Source organism: Solanum stenotomum, chromosome 6 (assembly GCF_019186545.1).
Source record: "Solanum stenotomum isolate F172 chromosome 6, ASM1918654v1, whole genome shotgun sequence".
In the NCBI taxonomy this organism is placed as follows: domain Eukaryota; kingdom Viridiplantae; phylum Streptophyta; class Magnoliopsida; order Solanales; family Solanaceae; genus Solanum; species Solanum stenotomum.
The window spans coordinates 29,949,294-29,955,086 of record NC_064287.1 but is presented as its reverse complement, the minus strand read 5'-3'; the positions used below and the strand labels follow the sequence as shown (position 1 = coordinate 29,955,086).

General features: G+C 36.0%; 1 pseudogene; it reads right to left on the bottom strand.

Annotated features, from left to right (window-relative positions):
* Positions 1–757: 757 nt before the first annotated feature.
* LOC125868650 (synaptotagmin-5-like) lies at positions 758–3,840 on the bottom strand (annotated as a pseudogene).
* Between the last annotated feature and the right edge of the window lie 1,953 nt (positions 3,841–5,793).

Sequence of the window (5,793 nt, the reverse complement as noted above, 5' to 3'; positions counted from 1 at the left end):
TTAGATTTGGTGGTGGGATAACTACTAAGGAGTTTAAAGGTGGTAGTACTTCTAAGGCTGCGTTGTTGCAAGAACTGAAAACAACTCGCTAAGAAAAGAAATCACTACAAAAGCGTATTGATATCCTAGAAAGTAAATATAATCACCTTGATAGTATAGTGGTTCGTCAGCATCCATCACCTCCACCAGGTTAGCAAACTTTTCAATAGCTATTTCATGATGTGTATTTTTCAATGAATTTAGTGATGTCATTAACAAATGGTCATCTTTGATAAGGGCATTGCTAATGCACTGGTCTGTTTTTGTATGATAAGTTGATATTAGAGGGTAGACAATCTTTAGTTGTACTACTTTCCATGATGAACAAGACTACATGCTTATAGAATTATGCATATCTCTGTTTTAATCAGGATGTATTCCTTTGTTCTGAACTGAGTTGCTTTCCTGCATGCTCACCTTCGTATTTGTGTTGCATGTTAAATCATTACTGTGTTATAGTTTTAGAATAATTATCTTTACACTTGTTGAGCTTTTTATTTTTTTAAAAAATTACTCAATTCTTATTCTTGTCCAGCTTCAACTTCAGCTTCTCTTCAACAGTTTCACAACATTACGTTATCTCTCATCTGTTTATAATAAATCATGTACAGAAAATAATCGATCATACGAGTTGTCGTTCCCATTCAATTAGGGAATCAAATAAATTTTACTCCCGGTACAAAACTAACAAGTATATAAAATTAAAGTTTGATGTTCATCATTGGTAGTCTCTATATATTGGTTGTGGATTCCATTTGAGATGCAGGTTAAGTTTCCCTGATTTAGCCTCGGCTAATTCATATGAGTCTTTGTATTAACTTTTCATTAGAACCCTTGTTAAAGTCAATATGCATTTTCCCTTGAAATCTTTCCAAATGTGTCATGGTCCCTGACTTCCAGCATTAACATGTCATGTAATCCGTTCTCCACAACAAAGTGAAAAGTTTGATTCCATACCGGGTTTATACTTACATTTACAACCCTGGTTTTGCTTTTTATTTGAGCCTTCTTTATGATGAGAACGACGTAGGGGTCAGCCTTCCCCCTTATATTAGTTGGGGGCAGGTCATTAGCTGATACCATGTTAACAGAAAGTACCCGTCGTACTATTACCTCTATTCTATTGTTGATTTTACTTCCATTTGGACTAACTTCTTTTCCTTCTGCCGAGTTTTTAAGAACTTTCTCTAATGTAGTGATTGACTCATTATGAGAAAAAGGGTTACTTAGCCCATTGTTCATGCCATTCGGGCAGTACAATAGCTCCAAGTGCACCTGTCCCCTATTTTTCCGATCTCTCTAAATTTCCAAACAATTCAGTAACTTCAACCAAATATCCTTCACTTTACCCGGCTCAAGATCATTCAAGAAGATAGGGGCACAACCAATTAGTTCAGCTGACTGAAGCCCTTCATCGTCATAGATTTTTACCACCAAGTGTTGTGTCAATGGATCTTGGACTACGCACTCAAAATGCTCATTCCAAATTGGGTTCAAATCGTTGTTAATAGTTTTGGTGTTGTTCATTCTGTCTCGTAGAGAGCGTACATATAATACAACAAAAGGATCAAATTTTCCAATGAGATCTTTATTTCTTAATTCCTTTGCTTGAACAAGTTTCACCTCCAATACTCTGGTAGGCTTCCGTTCAAGGTCACTATAATTTCGAGGTAAAATGGGAATAACTTTTCGTACTGGCCACGTGATAGAGTCTTCAACAGCTTCCTGGATGGTTCCCTTAATTGCATCAGAAAGGCCAGGAATTGTTGTCATGTCACCACCAATTACTTTAAGCGTAAAATCCGGCATTTTATTCCTATTTAGAGAATAGCATACAACACCGAAGAAAGGAAATTAATCAACAAGTAGCCTGAATATGAGCCTGAAAATACCAGTAAACCCAATGTTTTTCACCTGCGTTGGTAATGCTACACCAACATAAGTTTTGATATCGAGTATTTTGCTTGGATTCTCAGCCCATTGCAACTCTAATTCCATAGTTATACCCTCAATTCCATCTTCAATAATAGAAATCTCTGTTAATTGTTGAGCAACTATACCAAGAGTGAACTTTGAAAAAAATCACACTCCTATATTGTTCCAAAATTGGCTCCACACTTGACTTTACTAGTTCTGATGCTGCCTCATCCACATATGGCCAGATCTTTTCAAGATGAGAACTAAGACATGCAAAATTTTGGGCTCTTCGGTGCTTAAATGATTGATTTATGCTTTAAAAGTTGTAAATCATAGCTATCCAGGATTCTGTTATGAATTTACTTCAATTTTTTTTAATAGATCAAGAATATGATGGAGATTGAAGAACGTGTTATTGAAGAATTGTGGAGCCAGGTGAAAAGAAATATTATATTTTTATTGATGGTGCTGATCTAGAGACGTTTTAACCTATGCAGCTATTTCATTTTCCCAATTTTTAGGATTTGATAGATGTCGAACATGTCTATTTTATAATATTTAGTCGAACATCTATGTTATTTAGATCTTATGTTGAACATGTATGTTTTTTAGATATTGTGTTGAACACACATTTATACGTAAGTTTTCCAATATGTTTTCTTTCATGGAAAAATAATTATGAAATTTTATATTAAATTTTTTATGGCTTGTGAAAAAAAAATGATATTAAGATCCGGAACTACTCGAGGAACATAAAAACTATATATAGTGATTTGAAACTAAATTTGTGAAACAAACTTTGTCGTTAAATTTATTAAAAGTAACAAAAGGAATTTAAACTTGGTCGGTAAAAGTAATGTAATCAATGAAAGAATCTGACCACTAAAAGTACTTGTAACAACTAGAAATTGTGGTTTTACTTCAATGTTTTAATGACCATCAACGAAGGGAATTTGTGGTCGTTGTTAGTAAATGAAGTGACCGGATTTATCCTTGTCGCTAAGTGACATATAACGACCGGCTATGCAATCCGGTTATTAACCTTTAACGACAGAGCTTTTATCGACCGGTGACAACCAATTCAATTTCCTTCCGTTAAAAGTCATTTTTCTTGTAGTGTTTTAGTTTCTCTTTTGCATTTCCTTTTTGGACATTATGTATGGGCTAGGCCCACTTTCATTAGATTGTAATTGATGGCTATGATTAGACATTTGTTTAGACTTCCACTTTTCTATAAAACTATTTTGGTCTTAAAATGATTGTTTTACTCTTTATTGTTCTATTTCTAATATTATGAAAGCTAAGTGGCTTGTATAGAGTCCTTCGGGGTTCTATACGCCATGTTACTTTTGGGGATACCTCTGGGTCGTGACATTAGACATGTGTTGTCTTGTAGAATTGTATTTACCCAATGATAGATAAGGGGATGTCTTTCTTAAGGAAAACATGTCGATTTCGTAATGCTTTGTAAATTCTGGTGAAGTATAAGTACCCATGGGTTGATTAACCATTATCGACAAAACATTAGGTGTAGGAAGAGAAGTATATACCTTGGGGCCTAGTCATGGATTTGGCTTGCTTGCATTCTAGACATTGTCCACAGATCCTCTCAACATCATGCTTCATCTTGGACCAAAAGAACTGCTCCTTACGAATATCAAGTGTTTTTGGTGCCCCAAAGTGTCCCATAAAACCACCACTATGAGCCTCCTTGACAAATAACTCTCTCCATGAGCTCATGGTCACACATGCTCGGCCATCTTTGAACAAAAAACCATCAACAAATTGGTACCTATCAACTTGCTTCCCTTGACTAAGATTATCAAATGTATCTTTGAAGTCGGAATCTATAGAATAGAATCCCTTTAAGATTTCAAACCCCATCACTCTAGATACCAAGGTATTGACCAATACAAGCCTTCTTGATAGGCCATCCTCTACCACATTCTCATTGCCTTTCTTGTAGTTGATCACATATGGAAAGGTTTCAATGAATTCAACCCACTTCGCATGTCATTGGTTTAACTTCGATTGCCCCTTAAGATGTTTCAAGGACTCATGATTAGTCCTTATCACGTACTCTTTGTGCCTAAAGTAGTGTTGCCAATGAGCCAACACCAGCACAAGTGCATACAATTCTTTGTCATAAGCTGAGTACTTGAGCGTAGCTCCCATTAACTTTTCACTAAACAAAGCTAATGGTTTTCTTTCTTACATCAACACACCACCTATACAAACACCTGAAGCATCACATTCAATTTCAAAGGCTTTATCAAAGTTGGGTAGTTGGTCGTCACATTCAATTTTCTTTCATTAAAAGTCATTTTTCTTGTAGTGTTTTAGTTTCTCTTGTGCATTTCCTTTTTGTACATTATGTATCGGCTATGCCCACTTTCATTCGATTGTAGTTGATGGGTATGATTAGACATGAGTTTAAACTTCCACTTTTCTATAGTACTATTTTTTACTTAAAATGATTGTTTTACTCTTTATTGTTCGATTTCTTTTATTATGAAAACTAAGTGGCTTTTATGGAGTCCTTCGGGGTTCTATACGCCATGTTATATTTACGGGGTACCCTTGGGTCGTGACATTAGACATGTGTTGTCTTGTAGACTTGTATTTACCCAATGATAGATAAGGTGATGTCTTTCTTAAGGAAAAAAAGTCGATTTCGCAATGCTTTGTAAATTCTGGAGAAAGTCTAAGTACCCATGGGTTAATTAGCATGTGGGTATCTTATGAAATCTATTGGATACTGGGTACTACTGCATGTTGTTGCATAAATTTTCAAAAATACACATTGTGTTGATATTATATGTTTGGCATGCTTGTTTTAGCTTGCCAAGGTGATTAGGTGAATCATCTAGTAAGCACTAATCACCTTCTAAGTTTAATTTTTTGATTTTGGTCCTATTACAGTCGGTAGGCTTGTCTTAGTCCACCGAAATAAACTCTACGGATTACTGAGTTGGAGTTGACATTACCCTTATGCTTGATCCTGATTTGTTTTGCATTTTCACATTTGGTGGACTTGTCTTAGACTGTCGAAACAAACTTGGTGCATATCTTTGTTGGAGTTGACACCGCCTTTCATGCCCAAGTAAAAATTGATCTTGTTCCGTCAACATCGGTGACCTTGCCTAACCTTTTAAGTGTAATGACTTTAAAGTCGGCGAGCCTCAAAACATAATTTTGTCTCTGATTATTAGTAAGCTCTTTTCAACTAACCTTCATCTAATATGTGTTTTGAAATGTTGTCCTGCATGTAAATGCTAAATGTAAAGGCAAGAGAGTGGTATCGTGTGACTCTGAGTACTAGTCTACATATCCACCCCTCCAAAAATTAATAGGGGGATCATTATAACTGAGCCATCTTAGTGACATAAGACCACTCCGCATGCTTATACATGTGTAAGTGAACCACCTGTGAAGCTTGTAGCTAAAAAGAGGATGCACAACCGGTCTAACTTGCCATAAAACCCCGCATCACAATAGCTCTAAGAGCCCTTAATAGGCTCAAAGTAGTCCAAGAATGAACAATTCTTGAGGAGAGGTGATTGTCGACAAATGGGGTACTGAGCGACTACCCAACCATATAGGTTACCATTAAATTCCATTGGGTTTTTGAGGTTCACAATACCTCAACCCCATTATGTCTAGAATTTGGTTTGAGGGTTCTACATTGCCTATCCAAAGTTCTTGCCTAAGAAAATGAGGGGCGACATGTGTAAGCCCTTATATGAGGTCGAAGTCAAACGAAAAATGGTTCAATGCCACGCAACAATTAATATTGATGTTTTGGTAACAAAGGGAAACATGGCCAACGTGTGAAAC